At 45.4% G+C, this 17,677-nt stretch overlaps 1 protein-coding gene across 1 annotated transcript in view; it reads right to left on the reverse strand.

Annotated features, from left to right (window-relative positions):
* RNF150 (ring finger protein 150) overlaps window positions 1-17,677 on the reverse strand; it is a 174,491-nt gene that overhangs the window by 109,522 nt on the left and 47,292 nt on the right. The window lies entirely within an intron of this gene.

The following is a 17,677-nucleotide window of genomic DNA, read 5'->3' on the forward strand; positions in this document are numbered from 1 at the left end:
AAAAACCTTCCTCTGTGTCTGCCACATGCAAACCGCTGCACTAACCATGGGGCCAATCCCGAGGGACTGGAAAAGCCAGCCCGATATGGCAGCCAAAGGAAGCGCTTGGTCACTTTTAATGGTTTCTTAAAAGACAAAAGAACCGTCAAATGGTTTACAAAGAATAAGCATTGAGGCCAGTCGAAAGCCCAGAGGGCGTTTAAGACCGAGACAGGGTGATAAACAAAGCCATAAAGGTGCACAAATGTGACGTATGTACAGAGAACATTAAAGAACCATGGCAAAAGCATAAGGAACAAGAGTATGGCAGCCGTTTCCACTCTAGCAAGATTTTATTTCCAGTTCTGCATGTGGGTCTGTGCCTTCTCCATTGTTGTGCTTCGTAGGTTTTTGATATTGCTAGATGCTTGAAAAGATTTGTTGACTGAGGCCTGGCTGGTGTAGCTCAGTGGATTGAGTGCGGGCTGGGAACCAAAGTGTCCCAGGTTCGATTCCCAGCCAGGGTACATGCCTGGGTTGCAGGCCATAACCCCCAGCAACCGCACATTGATGTTTCTCTCTCTCTCTATCTCCCTCCCTTCCCTCTCTAAAAATAAATAAATAAAAATTAAAAAAAAAAGATTTGTTGACTGAATAAAAGACAATGCAAGAAAGAGAGTTGAGAGGTCAGATCATGACTATGCATAATATTTAAATTTTTTATTGCGGTAAAAAAACACATAATGTGGAATTTACTATCTTCATCACATCAAGGGTATGGTTCAGTAGTGTTAAGTATATTCATGTTGTTAACATCTCTAGGACTTTTCCATTTTGCAAAAACTAAAATTCTGTACCCGCTGAAGAACTCATTTAGTGTTTTGTTCTGTGAGCAATAACAGGACAAAGTTGTGGGAAAGACCCCTGCATTCTGGGAAGCAGCTTCTAGGTGAGGCTGAGGGTGTGTCAGAGCAGCCGAGGGTCACACCAGGGGAAAACCGAGAGCTGGTTAACGAGTCTGTATGGGGGCAGGGCCGCCTTTCCTATTCCTGTTTGGTTAAGAAAAACCCCAATTGCGACATAGTTGTGAGCACTGTTGATAGATAAATTTATCCGAAAAATATTGATGATGCTTGCTCTGATGTCACATTTAATTTTTTAAAAAATTATTCAAAAATAACCCTAGCTGGCGTAGCTCAGTGGATTGAGCACGGGCTGGGAACCAAAGCGTCCCAGGTTCGATTCCCAGCCAGGGTACATGCGTGGGTTGCAGGCCAGAACCCCCAGCAACCGCACATTGATGTTCTCTCTCTCTCTCTCTCTCTCTATCTCCCTCCCTTCCCTCTCTAAAAATAAATAAATAAATAAAAATATTTAAAAAAACATTTAAAAAATTATCCAAATAATACCCTAATGTCGAACAGCACGGCACAGCTCCAGATTACCATATTCTTTTCTTCCCTGCTCCCCAACCCCATTTCTTTCTGAACGCCCCCCCCCCCACCTTTTCTTTCTCTAGACTGTACATTCCTCAGGAGAGGGGAAACATTCCCCTCTGATATGAAACATCCTTGGGTCAGCCAAGGCTTAGGCTTGAGTAGCTCAAGATGAGCATATTCTTAATTTTAATCTATTCATACTACCTACAATGTGAGTTTTTGGTTTTGTTTTGGTTGTGGTTTTAGTAAGATCACTTCTGCCCATCACCTTTCTACCCCTTAGCTTTTCAGAAAGAATAAAATGGATCATCTGTGAGTTCATGGCACAGCAGTCAGTGTAGATTAAACTCCCCTGCTTTTAAGTCAAAACATCATCGTGTATAAAGACTTCAGGAGGCCAATGAACACTGTTTAAGGGAACACTTTAACGTGAGGATGAGCTGATGACAAGAGAAATCAACTTCATCATGGGAACTCGGGAGAAGGCAGCAAACGCCATTTGATGAGAACATGAGATCTGCACTTTCTTCCGAAGGGAGTGAAATAGTTCAACAAGATTCGGAATTTCCAAGTTACTTTGGAGGCATTTTAGCCCCAGTTTCCCAATAAAATAATGTAATTTATTTTCTTTGTCATCGTGTAAACAGAAGTCAGAACCCTCCTTTTGCCATAAACTGTTAGATCAAAAAAGCATTTTTCCCCCCAGAGAGAAAGCTAAGGAGCCCACTGCCAAAGACTAGATTATTTCCAGCTGTAAAAGCTGATTTCATCTTTCCTGGGAAAGTGGGCAGTAGCTGAATTCGATGTCACTTGTATAATATTTAAGAAAAGACATTCAATGGAAGATGAACCATGCAAATCAGTTAGTGGGTACCATGTACACACACTTACAGAATTAACCATAGTTACAAAAAAATTTTTTTAAGTTCCCACCTCGAGGAGTTTACACTAGAGAAACTTATATTTTAAAGTAACCAACATGTAAACAATCATATATACTAACATGTTGAAATATAATTATTTGCTATGTTCAAATATTTATAGTTTACAGAATTTAAATTACAGCTGAAGTGACTCTCACACACGCAGAGAAAGGAGGCTTTACTGTGTACCACTGTCCTGAGACATTTGGGACATTGTGTTGGTCACATCTGATTCTAGTTACATGTGTACCCATGGTGCTCCAGAGGAAGAGGGTGCCTGGCTCATTTTCAGGTGCCAGAGAACAGAACTCCTAACCCAAGAAGGAAGCAAAGACTCTCTCCACGTCTGGGAAAGGACTGGAGACAGCTGGTGTGCATGCTGTACTCTAAGACTAGGCCTTAGAACATGACCTTCGGTGGCACCACTCAAATATCGTTCACCCTGTGCAGGGGACTCAGTCCAAGAAATCAAGGAAGGAGGCTGAAAAATTAATGGGTCTGGCAACTTCTTTTGGTGCTGTGGTCTGAGTGTTTGTGTCCCCTCTCCCTGCAAATTCACACATCGAATGCCCAGTGGGATGGTGTTGGAAGGTGGGGCCTTTGGGAGGTGATTAGGTCATGAGGGTGGAATTAGTTCTTTATCAAATAGATCTCGTAGAACTCTCTAGCTCCTTCCACCAAGTGAGGATACAGGATGTCTCTTCACCCAGGCCTGCTGGCACGCTGCTCTCAGACTTTCAGCCACCAGCACGGTCGGAGTTAAATTTCTGTCACTTTTGAGTTACCCACTCTGTAGTATTTTGCTATAGCAGCCCGAACACACTGACATTTGCTGACCTAAAAGTAGCTTTGAAAAATAATTTCTTTCCCATTTGGGCAGCAAGAGCAGAGAAACATCTGGGAATAGTAGGAGACAGAGACATCTGGAGAAGCAGTGACATCGGTCATAGAGCAGAAAGAATGAATAGGAGTGGAGATCACTTCTACCCCCTACAGGCTGAGGGACGCAGGTGAGCCCCCACCCCGCAACCCCAATAGTTGAGAACAGAGAACAAGATGTGAGCGACAGCCTCGCCGAGGACAGCCAGGCCCCTGGAGAAGGGAGAAGGCTCCAGGTAGTGGCTGGATTGAAGTTTTAACGTGGATGAGAGATTCAGAGTTCACCGCTGGCACTGAAACACACCCCAGACATCGTCTGCCCTTAGAAAGGATGCAGACCGCCGAGCTATGTTCACGTGGGGGCTGGGGAGTAAGGCGTGAAATGTAAAATGAAAATATTTTGTGGGTATTTGGTAATAGTTACTAAAATTTGCATACATACACACCCCAACACACACAAGCATGAGCTGTGTAGAGCAAAATCAGGCAACCAGTGGGATGTGTTAACTATCGGGCCACTCCAAAAACACGAGGAAGGAGGGAATAACTAAGTGTGACCTCAGGATAGGTATTTCCTAACTTACTATAATAATGCAAGGCACACACAGAGACACACACACATTTGATCAAAGGCTAACATTTTAACGGCTAGAAATGATAAGCAAAATATACACCACTTTGAGCTCAACCAGGAAGACAATGGAACTCAAACTAATAATGTTAGTGGGGAAAATGCTCTTGGAGATGGAAATAATAGGCTTCTAACTTTCTCTGTTAGTCACATTTTTTTTTCTGGGTCAAGATAAAACAAACACATTACAAATATCTGCCTACAGGTCGAGTGTCTACATAATTTAATGTCCAAATCAAGACACTTCTGAGCGTGAGAGGGGAAGCTACTAAAAATGACGCCAGCGCAGCAGGCAGAAACGGGGGCAGTCCGAGGCAAACTGAGGCCTCTGTCCTCTGCAGACAGATGTTAAATAACACACACCAGTGGCTTCCTGCCTATGAACACGGATGCTGGGGCGGGGTTAGGGGAGGCACAGAGGTACTGGAAGAAGGAGACAAATCTAAATGCCCACCAAAGACTGACAGTCGATGGACTCACAATATACACATTTCTATATGGAGCATTGATTTCAAATGTTTACACAGTATTCTTTTAAATTATGTTATTGATTATGCTATTAGAGTTGTCCCAATTTTCCCCCTTTTGCCCACCTCTATCCAGCACCCCCCGCTGCCTCAGGCCATCCCCACATCTTAGTTCATGTCCATGGGTCATGTGTATAAGTCCTTTGGCCGCTCCATTTCCTACACTGGACTTTACATCCCCACGGCTGTTTTGTAACTACCTATTTGTACTTCATCCCCTCCCCTGTTCACCCACTCCCCCAAATCTGCCTCCCATCTGGCAACCATCAAAAACACTCTCCGTATCCATGATTCTGTCTATGTTCTTCTTATTTGCTTAGTTTGTTTTTTAGATTCAACTGCTGAAATGTATTTATTGCCATACACAGTATTATGTTCTATAAAGTTCAAGTACATTTCAATATTACAAAACGTATGGTAGGTTTTGATCATTATGTATTTTCTCAACCAGCGGCTCCTAAGAACACCATCAGCCTCATGTGCCTGGCTGAGAAAATGCTTATATTTCACAAGTGTTGCACTCATTTTTGGGGTCACTATTATCCAAAGCATTTACCCAACTGTTTAGTAAATATTGGCTATTACTGTAATTCATTATTAAATAACCACAACTAATTGAGCACCACCTACAATACAGTATAAGCCTAACCATCTAGATGAGGTTTCTATCCTTGAGAAGTTCAGAGTCCAGTTAGGAGCTAGGGGAATAGCTAACTACGGCCTCTGGAGGTAGGTGCTGTGAGATAAAGACACGCGAGTCCTAGGAATGACTTTTCTAAAGAGCTAAATAACAACATCCCATGGCAAAGGCAGTTGGAGGCATAAACAAAGCGCTCTGAGGCCAGAGATGGTGGAGTGATCAATGGTGTGTGTGCGTGGGGGGGGGGGGGGGCGGGCTAGGAGGAACAGCGTGAGGGTGGAGAGGAGGACGCCCGGGGAGGGAGAAGGAACGTACATCAGGAAGAAAGAAGACGGTGGGACAGCACAAAGGAGCTGCCTGCAGAAACAATATCCTCACTCAAACCCAAACTACAAAAACTGCTCTTCTTACACGAATGCAGACCTGCACCTAGCCAAAAGTTCCCGAGTGCCAAGACTATTAAACATGATCTGAAAACCTCTGACCAGGAGCAGAATTTTTCAAATGTATTTCTTCTGTGGGCTGTGCTCACTAAAAAAAGTTTCATGTGTTACTTTTGGCTGCTCCTTGGAAGAAAAGTAATAAAGAAAAAGGAAACCACTCTAGAATGAACAGACAGTATGGTATTCCTCTGCATGAGATGCCAGTAACATGATATTTGCTTTGAGTTGAATATAACGTGCAAGAATACAGAAGAACTGAATAAAGTTCCCATGTGTACATGATATTATATAAATGGGCCCTATAAGTAATATAAGAGATTACGCCTTGACCAATCTGTAGAGCCACACTGACTACATATAAGAACCGATTATTGGGTGAATGCATCTTATCTTAGGAAATGACATGCCTAGGGAAAATATAAGCACTGACTTATTTCTCATGAAGCTGTATCTTGACAAGTAAAGAATCACAGAATTGTAGGTCTCAACTGGCCAACACTAGAAAGGGCGCCACTTTCCCCAGGGAAAGTTAGTGGTTCAAGAATACGGAGTCACCAGTAAACACTAAGTGTGTGTTTATTGGGCATGTTCTGACAGTTGACATTTGCAGCTCACCTGCCTGGAATAAAGTGAGAAAAAAATCGATAAAACCCAACGACTTCTGGTGCATCGGAGATTCAATTTACTTAACAGCGTGTTGAAAAAAAACATTTTGCATCTGGAGATTGTCAGTCCTATTGCATCAAGTGCAAGCCTCATTTTATCTAAAGAGTCAGCTTGCTCGAGACAAAGTTTAAAATAAAAAGAGATGAACTAAAGGGCACGTCGGCACCTCAGCTCTCTCCATTCGGCCGTCAAATGCCCCTGGCAGCGTTATGGGGGAATGCACCTGCTGCAGAGTTCCCGGGCATTTCAAACACGGGGTACTTGTAAAGTGTTCAGTTAGATTAACTCAAGCTGGGTGTCCTTCCATGAGGCTCTTTCTATGTACGATGAGATGGATCCGGAAAAGTGCCATCTGGCTCCATTACTGTATGTATAATTTTTCGCTATGGACTAAAGCTAACAAATCCTACATTCCCTAGGAAAACAAAAGACACTAGCAATTGCCATCGGTACCAAACAGAAAAATAAATACAATACAGACACTGAACACCAAAACTGAGTGGGTAACTGGCAATTTGTACTGAAGGTAACAATTCTTTTCTCCAACGTACATGATCACCCTCGTTTCCTGATGTTCACCTATTCATCCGTATTCTGTCCCCTCCCTGCCCTCCCGCTCCTGTGCTGAAGGTGCTGGGGGTGGCATAGAGCACTCTCAAGTGAACTTCTTCAAGTCCTTGACCTTGTCTTCAGCATACTTTTCTAGGCGACCTGGAGGAAGGATTAAATATATCAGGGAGAACGTGGTAGAATGATGGAACCATCTCTTTTCTCAGATTAAAAATGTGCTTCAGTGATCAGCTCATTTGGGGGAAATGCTTTGACTTTTTAGTAGAAGATATAATCTGAGTATCAGTATGTAGAAAAAATATTCAAACATAATTTTGTTGTGGGTCACAAGGCTGCAAACAACACAGACCTATTTGGAAAGGAAACCCGGAAATCTTTGCAAAAGATAGCTTCTCAGTAAGGGGGGCAGTGCCGGGTTTAAGACTTAAATGAGATGTGTTTGCAAAGGAGGGGGGCGGACCCTGCAGAGGCTGACTTGTGAGTCCCCGTGAGCAAGGCGACATGCCATGTCATCTACACACAGATGACAGCAGAGGAAAGTTTCTGCAAGGAGTTTACCTATGAATACGGCAATGGGTCCCTGTTTCTTTATGCAAAAACCCATGAAACATCGCTCCTACACAACGGCTGAGCAAAAACGTTTGTTCCAAAATGCTCAGCAATATTGCAAGGAAGAGGCCTGATTCTAGGCTCATCCTGTCAAGTTCACAGGACACATGAGTCTTAACCTCTTGTTTAAAGACGTGCTATGTAGAGGGACTAAAAATAGAGAAATGCCTTCTTCTTGTAAGTGTGTTCTTGGCGTCTGAGTCCAGGTGTGGATCTCTATTCTCTTGTATTATTGGCCAGACGGGTCATGGCCATCCCTGCAGAGTCAAGTCCTTTCAGGAAGGGGGAACTGGAGGTGGGTGTAAGGGGGAGGGAAGCTGCTTTGACCATGAAGGCTGAGCAGGTCAGTGGCCTCCTGACCAGCTCGTTTCTGAACTCAGAGGACATGGTGGCTCGATTGGCAATCACTCCTTCCTGTCGGAGTGCAGAGAGTAAAAGAGGCCATCCTCCAGGTGAAAGGGTGCACAGATTTAAAAATAATACTCGGGAATCATGGACCACAATCTTCACTTCAGACCCCAAGAGTTTCAGGCATCCTCCCCACCCCCCAGTGCTCAGGCAACAGTGTGAAGTTTATCTGGAAGAGTCTCAGGGAATCCAAAGCAAGTAACACTTAGGAAGTACTGTGCTTAGGCTCTTTATGTTGCCCCATTTAACCCTCATGGCATCCTCCGTAGGGTATGGAGTAGGGTTCAAGTGGATTTATCCTGTTGGTGTCTATCAAGATTCCTCCTCTTTGCGATGTGAAATAAATCGCGCATGCACAGTAAGCCTACACACACATTTAAGGTGATAATCACCGCATTAGGTAGAATGCCTTTTGGAAGGGGGAAGGAGTATACATACAGCATGTTAGCAAAATGCCTCATTAAATTTAAGTATTTTAATAAGATCATATCCTTCAAGCGACATGTATGATCTGAATCTTGACCACTCCATAGCCTATAGCAGATCAGTTTAGTGATACTTCACAGCAGTGAAGTGTATACATGAGCAATGACCAAAGGTTCCGAATGTCGGTTTCCTGAAAGGAACCTTGGGTTTACATCCGAATGCTGGCAATGGAGGAGAGAGGACCGATTTCACGTAATCTCATCAGGAATACATGAAAAGTGGACACATAACATTTCAATGGCCATTCTCATTCTCTTAACCTCCTCTGCCAACTATTTATCTAATATGATTATTCGTACTGAAAAAAATGACAGAAAAAATCTTGTCTTGGACTGAAAAATATTTTTTTGAATCTGGATATAATCAAAGAACATTAAAACCATTTAGACACAGATAAGAAGCGTCCTTCGACTAGTTCACATTTAGCATATCCAAACACTAGCATTTAAAGCTAATCCCTCACATGTTCTGGGACTTTTTTTTTCTGGACAAAGGCAAGTTATAAAATGTTGGAGCAGGAAAACACACACACACACACACACACACACACACAGACAATGTGTTCACAGGAGCCTGGGAAGGTCTGGACTGGATTTCAAAACTCTGAAAAACACCAGTTAATGTCAATTTTGTTTTGGTTTGAGAATGAGAGTACTGTGCTAACATACTGATGTGTTTATAGCTACCGTTTATAAAACATGTACTAGGTACCAGGATACTAAGCTAAGTATTCTCTCTTTTAGTTCTCCCAGTGACTCCCAGTGAATGTATCCCAACAGAACTCCCATTGGAGAGATAAGAAAACTGGCAGCTCTCAGAGGTTAAGAAGTTTGTGCAAAGGCCTTTGGCTAAAAAAGTGTTGTTTCCAGGAATGCAAGCCGTGTTCTGGATCATTAAACCGTAGGCACTGCTCCATATCGCTGAACTGGTGAGAATGCAACAGTCTGAAAATCAAAATAGGAGAATTCACAGACACGGCTTTCTAAAGGAGGGTCACACCAGCCCCTTCATTCTCTAATGTGCACGGGTGCATGTCAGAGGAGATTGGTGAGCATTGCTAAAATCATATTCTTAAACTCAACCAACCTTACTTTAAACTCAATAAACACGTAGCTGGACCCTACTCCATTCAAAGCACGCTGTTGGGGGTTCTGGCTTATAAAGAGGTACAAGCCAGGCCCCTGGTTTCAAGCAATTAGACTGGCATGGTCACCTAAAGCTTCCTGACCCTTTTCATTTATGAAAACATCCTTATCCATTATTATAATCCCCTTCAGATAAATAATCCTCCAAAGTGTTATTCTCATCTTTAGATAGACATATTCTGCAATATATTTCATAGGAAATGGAAATTCAGACATAATCAAGGCCTGCACATGAAAGGTCAAATTGAAATAAATTATAGACGTAAAGGAAAAATTCCTTAAGAGCAAAGCCACAGAGAAGGGTCTAATTATATGGCAAGAATGTAAGGAGATGGATAGAAATGGGACATTTCCCAAGTTATGAAAACACTGGAGTTAATTCAGATCCTCAGATGGGATTTAGTTCAACACAGAAAATGCTGTCAACTGTCAGCTTGGTCTGAGTGATGGCTGGTCAAGGTTTGTCTCTGCTTCTTACGACCTGAGTGAGGGCCTGGAAGACCTATACTTCTGGAAAGCTTTCAAGTTTTGTCTCCTACCCAAATAGATACGAACCCCCCTCTTTGAAGAGAATGCATTCTTTTCTGCCACCCACTTTCAGGACGGGACGAGAGCACACACCCTCCGGCCGCCGGGGCGTGGGGCACATGCACACTCATTATGGGAGCCTCCTAGGGAACGCACAACCCGAGTCTGGGAGGAAGGGACAGGGCAGGCTCTGCTTTCACACGGATGCCGCTCACTGACTCCCCCGGGGCCAACACTGAAGTTCACCTCTCAGTGCCTCACTGGTTCCAGGTCTTCGGAAGCATGGCGTGTGAAGAATTCTTTTCCAACTGCCGACTGCGTCCTCAGCTTCTGAATGTCTGTGTTGCTCTGTTCCCACGACTGTTTTATTATTATTATTGTTGTTATTATTATTGATTATCATTATTATTATTTAATTCAAAAGGCAATTCCTCATGCTCAGTTTTTTCCACATTTATTCCGTTGGTGAGGGAATTACTGCCAGGGAGGACGCCCTCACAATCACTGGTCCCAGGCAAGAGGCGGTATGTTTGCCATTCCTTACAAACACGTGTGAGGACAAAAGAAGCTATCTTGCTTGTTTCATCTTGTTTGCAGTGCATTTGTGGATCATTTTCTTTGCCCTTTACATCTTAGTATTTGCCCAAGGCCACAATAAAACAACAAGACCCTCCAGCCTTGAACTCAGTGTTAAAAGCCAGTCCTGACCTTTCCAGGCTCCTGGGAGTGTGTGTGTGTGTGTATGTGTGTGTGTGTGTGTGTGTGTATCTCCCAGCTTTAATATTTCACAGTTTGCCTACAGCTCAGAAAGTTCAAAAAACATGTGTGAGGGATTAGCTTTTCCATGCTGCTAGTTTTTACAAATGTTAAAACGCTGTGGCAGCACTCTGCACGTATCCAATGTCTCCCGTCCCCACTGGCAACGGGACTTCCGTGGGCCGCAGCGGAGGCAGAGGCTGGACCAGACCGAGGGCCTGGGCTGGTGGGCTGAGCGCGTTCCCAGAACTGATCAGAGACAGGTACGCTCACAGACGGTGACTCACGGGGCAAACTTTTCATCAAAAATAGATGCACTCTGATGATACATCAGTGGATATTGGTCAGAAGTCATTGAACCCTGAAAACCAGACAATGGGGGCCAAATAAAGATCTTTTTTGTAATGCCTGAATGCCTTCCAAACACACAAGAATGTCTATCAAATTAACTTAAAATGGACACCGCAGAGAACTGACTTTCTGTAGGGTCTTTTAAAACCGAGATCTATCTACTCTGCACCGTATCTTCACTTCCATGGGCATTTCCTTCTGTGTCAGAGAAAGCCGCAGTTTGGATTCCATGAAAAACCAAGTGTTGCATGGAGCTGGTGAAATGCTGCTTGCTGTCACACGCTATCACTTGGCCGAGAATGTGCGGGGAAGAGGAGGCATGGCAATGCACAGCATCTGCTACACAGTAAGCTAAAAGAAGCTGCTCTAAGTACAAGGAAGCACGAGGGCTCCATTTGGCTATGTTCTAAAGGAACGTTACAAATATAACGTTACCCGGCAGCGGGCCTCTGGGCAACAAAGCCCATAAGAAGACCCATCTTGGCGTGCAGCCATCAGGATGCATCAGAACTGCACATAAGTGAGAAACAATGGGCTATTGCAACTATGTGATCTTTAACGGTTGCTTCTTTGCTACCATGCTATCTGATAGCAACATAATTCTTCTGTCATGCCTGCCCTCCCTCCTGATAAAAATCTAAGAACAGGGGCAGACTTTCAAAGCAAGAGCAACAGTCAGGCCTGATACTCAGCCCTGGTGGTCAGTGATTCTGCGGTTGTCTTAACGGTATTGATATGCAATGTCATGCTGCCGCAATTAAAAAGATAAGCATAATTAATCAGAAGAAACAGTTATAAAGATATTAAAGGAAGAGTAGAAAGATACATATACAGATATACACATATGCGTACATATATTGCAATTCTGAAAGAAGTACTTATATGTTTGAAATAAAAATCAGAAAGGGGCACAAAGAAAAGGAACAGGTTATGAAGTTTGGGGTTTTTTATTATGGGTATTTTTTCTGATTGCAATTTAATTTTTCTTCTTTTTCATTACATAAATAGATTTAAAAGAAAGAGCTTTTAAAACCTGGAGAAAAGTATTTTCCAGCCAATATGTTCTAGATAATAAGAACCCCCGTGCCCCCATCCCCAAATTATGAGTTTGTAGACCTGTGTCTTTCAGAAAGGGCAAGTTTGCAACTTCATTCAAGATCACGGGTGTTTGGCTTGCATGTAATCCCCCTCAGTGGGAAAATATTCAAGAAAAGCCTCAGGATTTATAACTTTCCTTTTTCTTTAGAAGTACAGGACTCTAAAATTGATGAATAGAGTACTTAATGGTGGCAAAGCAAGTAAGTAATGTCTATGCAGAGAGATAGGTCCTGACTGGCAGTGACCAAATATATGTGTGTGTGACAGACACGTGATTGCATATATACACCTACTATACACACACATCTCCTATACATACACACCGGCTCAGACAGCGACAGTCACTTCAGTTACACACACACCGTTAGGTAACACAGCCTTTCCTGAAAGCTGCAGACTGCCGGGTTCATTCCTCTCCCTGCCCAGCCCCACTGGCCTGGGCTTGATTCCTGGAACACTGAGCACGCTCGGCCTCAGGGGCTTTGACCTTGCTGTTCTCTCCACCTGGAACACTATTCCCCCCGTATATTTGGCTCAGCCAAAGATGATATGCCAAACATTCAAGAACTGGACCGCATTTAGGAAACAACCAGTTAGTCCAAACATCTGGCCAACCCAAAGGGTGGTGGCTAGACATCCCGAAGGCTACCCAGGAGTTGCCTCACTGAACGCCAGCCTTGGTGCCCACGCTTCCTTCAGCTCTGGGCTCAACATGCCCTCCTGAGGAGGTACTCCCTGACGGCCCTGTCTAAAATAGCATCCCCGTCATCATCTCATGACCCTACCTTTGTTTTCACAGCCTGCAGCATTTATCACGACCCGAGGGAGTGTTATCTAGGCGTCTGTCAAACTCCCCCTGCCTACATTCCTCGCCAGCACGCGGGTTCCGAGAGGGCAGGCACCTGCCTGCACCTCTTCTCATGGCTGCCTGTGGAAGGTCAGCCCTTACATCTCGTCTTCAATTTGTCATCACAGACTGCCGCTCTTCCTTCTGGGAGTGCGTCCCCCCTAAGCTCCAGGACACGGAAAGAGAGCCCACTTTACCTTCGGTTTTCCTGGCTGCTCCTGCTCAGTCTCCCTCTCATCTCCTTGACCTCTAAGGATTGGTCAGCACACTCCTGGGCTCATGGCTTTAAACCCCAAATTCCTACCTTCCACCTAACCTCTCTCCTGAACTCCAGGCTCTTTCACCCAATGCCTGCTTCCCGTCTGCCTCGGATTTCTCACGTGTAACTGTCTCACACAGAACTTTGTGCTCACGCCCCAAACAAACTCCTCCTAGATCTTCCCCAGCTCAGCTAATACTAGTTTTTCCAGGTGCCTAGACCAAAAACCTGATTTCATTGTTGATGCTCCCCTTTTCCTCGTGCCCCACAGCTGGTCTGTTCCCCAAACGCGTGGATTCATCCTTCCAACGACACCCAGGGTCTTCTTGCTTCTCACCACCTCCGCTTTTGTTAAGCCATTGTCTCGTACAGGTTACTGCAACAGGCTCTCTACGGATCTCCCTGCTTCTCTCCCCGCTCTTTTCGGTTTGTAACAGCAGCAGAACCAGGCCGACCTTGTGAGAACGTGAGGCAGATCGTGGCACTGCCTTACCCACAACCCTCCCACGGCTTCCGTGTCACCTGGATGTCCTTGTAGTGACCTACGGGCTCAGGACTCCCTGGCCCCTGGTTATCTCTCTGACCTCATCTGCCCCTGCTCTCCCCTTCGGGCCATGCCAGCACCCTGGGCGCATCTCCATGCCTCGGACACCCGCTGAAGGCTGCCGCCTTGGGCCCCTTGTGCTTCTTTCTTCTGCTGGGAACCCTGTTTCCTTGCCCTCCCCCTCGATGGTGCCTTTATATCACTCAGTCATTTATTCGCTTGGGGAAGTCTTCCCTGGCCAGCCCGTCTAAAATGAAAACCTGCCTGGAGTATTTCACCTGTGTACGGATTACTGGGTCCCGTTTCCAGGGCCCCTGGTTTAGTTCAGCACCCCAGTGGGAGGAGATGAGGCTGGAGGACTAAGGGTAGACCAGCCCATGAGAGCCCGGGTGGGGGGCCCCCACTCAGGGCTGGCAACCTGCCCCAGGTGGGGAGGAGCTGTGGACAGGTGTGTGACACCCTCAGAGTCGTGATTTTAAATGGTTATGTTGGTGGTGCTGAGTTTTTAAAAAACAAAGCCTAGGGAATATCTAACTACAGCGTGACAGGGAGACCAATAGAATTTTTTTGCAGCAGATTTCACGTGTGCTTCCAATTTCCCTTGGTCAGATGGCTTCCCCTTCTGCTTCTTCGCCCTGCGACGGCCTCACACTTCGGTGGCTGTGTTCCCCGGGTCCCCTCTCTGGGACCTTCGCACGAGCCTCAAATACTTGAGCCGCTTGAGATCTCACCTTCCTCAAAATTGCTGATATCAATTAAAACACTCAGAGCCTCACCCCCAACAAGAACCAAGATTTCACATTAGCGGAAAACCCTTCAAATATGAAACAGTAGGACAAAATCATAGATTGCGAAGGACACGGCTCAGCTGTGGCACACCGGTGGGGAATCTGTCTCCCCTTTAAAAAAGCAGGTTCTACTCAGCCCCAGCACATGCTTGCCAGACCTTCCCATTTTTCAAGAAAAGCCAAAAGTCAGATGTTTATATGAAATCTCTCAAGTTTCGAAAAACGGAAACGAAAGCAAATCTTTCCATAATCACATTCGACTCCAGTTGTGGCCATTTTTTTTTGGGGGGGGGGGCCTTCTGATGGGTGGTGTTGGAGCCTGAGATGCCGTCTCAGCCATGTCCTTATCTGCTTGCTCAGCTTCCCAACGCCTCAGCTTCCTTCACTCTAAGGGTCAGATGATAACAACCCCTGCCCGACGAGGCTGCAGTTAGGAACAAGTGACACAATCTGGGAAAAGTATTTAACCCGGCGCCTGGCACGCAGTAGGTGCTCAACAAAAGCTACTGTTCTCATGCGTTGTTTCCACTGAGAGTAGGCGGTTGGAGTCAGTCCAGGTAAAAGGACCGAAGCGTCTGGGTCAGGTGACAGCACTTCTCGGTGCACACCTGATGTGGGTGGCTGTCCCAGGGCTGTGCAGACGGGCATGGGAAAGGGAGCAGGGTGCTGTCCTCATCTACAGGAGTGGAAGGAGGAGTCGGGGGGTGGGGTGTGCCCCAACGTCGACTTGAGGACACGCAAGAAGATCCATAAACAAAACCAGATGGATGTTAGCAAAACCATAACTCAGAGCGGGAGCCTTAAGACAAGGGAGCAACAGGAGTCGGTGGAGGGTTGTAAGGGGTGCGGCCACACCCAGTGAGTGGTTTAGGCAGGTCCCAAAAGAGGACAAGGGTGATATTTAAATTGGTGGGTATAATGGGAAAGAAAATCGAGTAGGGAGTTCAGGAAGATATTATGGAAACCACCGAAGTCTATGGAACGTGTACGTTATTAATTAGACAGCCCTGGACAGAGCGGGCTCTGGAAAGGAGACAGGGCGTGGGGCATTGGGCCATGAGCGGTTGTGATGAGAAAAGATTAAATATGTCAAGAGTGATAAAAACGAAAAAGAAAATGAGATAAATGTTCCAACCTCACTTCCTCTGTTCAAGCTGCCTCTTCAAAATGTCCCCACAAAGGATGGTCTATTTAAAATGTCCTTTTCCCCTAACCGGTGTGGCTCGGCTGGGCCACATGCCACAAAGCAAAAGGTCACTGAGTCCCCGGTCACTGAGTCCCCGGTCAGGGCACACACCTGGGTTGCAGGTTCCGTCCCAGGCTGGGGTGTGTACGAGAAGCGACTGACAGATATTTCTTTGCCTCTCTTTCTCCCTCCCTTCCCCTTTCTCTAAAAATAAATAAATACAATCTTTTTTTTTAAATGTCCCTTTAACATCACACTGGAAGTGCCTTCTCCTCACAGAGTATAAAAACTCTGCAAGCACTGGGTCTGGGAGGCGGTGGAGAAGTCCTGTATTTATTTACTTTTTCCCTCCACTCTAAAAACTGCACATTTGCCGTAAAAACGACATAATGACATCTGAAGGAAATATTTCAAGTGAACAAAAATAACTTCAATCCCCAAAGCTAACACAATTCTTTTCATTTTTGTACTTTCCTGTCTAATTCATGTCCACAGGTCTACAGATTTGGCCGACTATAACCACTGCGTATATTCAACACCATTATGTGTTTCGTGGAAGCCCTGGGTGCCTGTGGCCATCATTACGACTTAAATGCCTGCAGCCGCTTACCAGGCTGATGCCCCTCACTGCACAACATAGCAGGCATTTAAATAATGCCGGCTCCTTTCTGTTCAGGAGCTGTTACGGGAAACGCTGTGACATGCATTGTTTTTGCACAACGTTATTTTTTAAAATGCTGTTGGACGGTTTCCTCGGGATGAATTCCAAGGACTGAGATGCCTGTGCCAAAACGGGTGAACCTTTTTACTTCCCTCTAATAGGCATGCATGAAGGTGAGCACGAACAGATGAGAATGCTGTGTGAAGAGGACTGGGAACTTGGGATGCATAATCAGACAGTGAGCCTGGAGTGCGACATAAAGCAACTCACACCCCAGTTCCAAAAATTCCCCCTGACCTCCTAGAGGTCTAAACATGCAAAAAAATTGGCTACTTAATAGAGCACAACTGAATGCCCAGGCATGCTCTTTCTGCCCCCTAATTTCCCTGCAAAGCTAACGTGCTGATAGGAAAGACATAAGTGGCAGCTTTCTCTCTTTGGATAAATTGCCCAGTAGAGAAGTGAGGGTAAATCTGCAGGCCCCGACAACTAATAAATGAGAATCACCCAGTACTGAGAAATATGAGAAAGGCATAGCTCCGAGCTGTATTAGGCGCTAATCTAATAAATGGACAACGTGAGTGCACATATCCAGTTGAAACTGTAAATCACACCGAGCACCAGAAAACGCGTTAAAGCAAATGTGATGGAGAATAAAACCAAGGTTTAAAAATCGGCAGCCGTTTATCAAACACCATTCGTTAAAGATACATGGGAAGAGGGAATGTCGGTGTCATTAGTGAAGAGCACAACTGAAGTGACAGGACTTCGGCCAGAGTGTTCAGCTGAGCACCTGGCAGTGAAGAATGGTTTAGGGGGGGTATAGGTGTGTGGTGATAAAGGTGGAGGGCGTGGGGAACAGTTACAGAATCCACCTTCACGTCGGCAGTGTGAGATGAGATGGGTTACTTTTTTGGTTAATCTATCGGGATGAAGGAACCAATTCTGGGAGCTCTATAATTGCGTTTGAACATCTGGGCTAGTGAAATGCTGCTTATCGCCAGGTGCCCGACTCCACTGGTGCTAGGCACACCGAGATCATGCCTCTGCAGTGACAATGGGCAGACTATGGAACAGAGCAGGGTCTGCTCTGCCCCCCTTGGCCGTCCCCTCCAGGAGCTGGTTAGGAGGCCCCCTCTTTAGGCATGCAGCATGCTCCAAGGAGCACTTGGCGTGATGGATGCATTGCGTTTGTCTGGGTTTACAGGCTGGGCTGCAGACGACATGTCTCTCCAGGGGCCCTCGGGTGACACGTCAGCTGTGGTTCAGGACACTGGCTTCTTGGTTTTAACTCACACTGCTTTCAAGGGAAGT

The sequence above is a fragment of the Phyllostomus discolor genome, chromosome 8, assembly GCF_004126475.2.
Source record: "Phyllostomus discolor isolate MPI-MPIP mPhyDis1 chromosome 8, mPhyDis1.pri.v3, whole genome shotgun sequence".
In the NCBI taxonomy this organism is placed as follows: Eukaryota; Metazoa; Chordata; class Mammalia; order Chiroptera; family Phyllostomidae; genus Phyllostomus; species Phyllostomus discolor.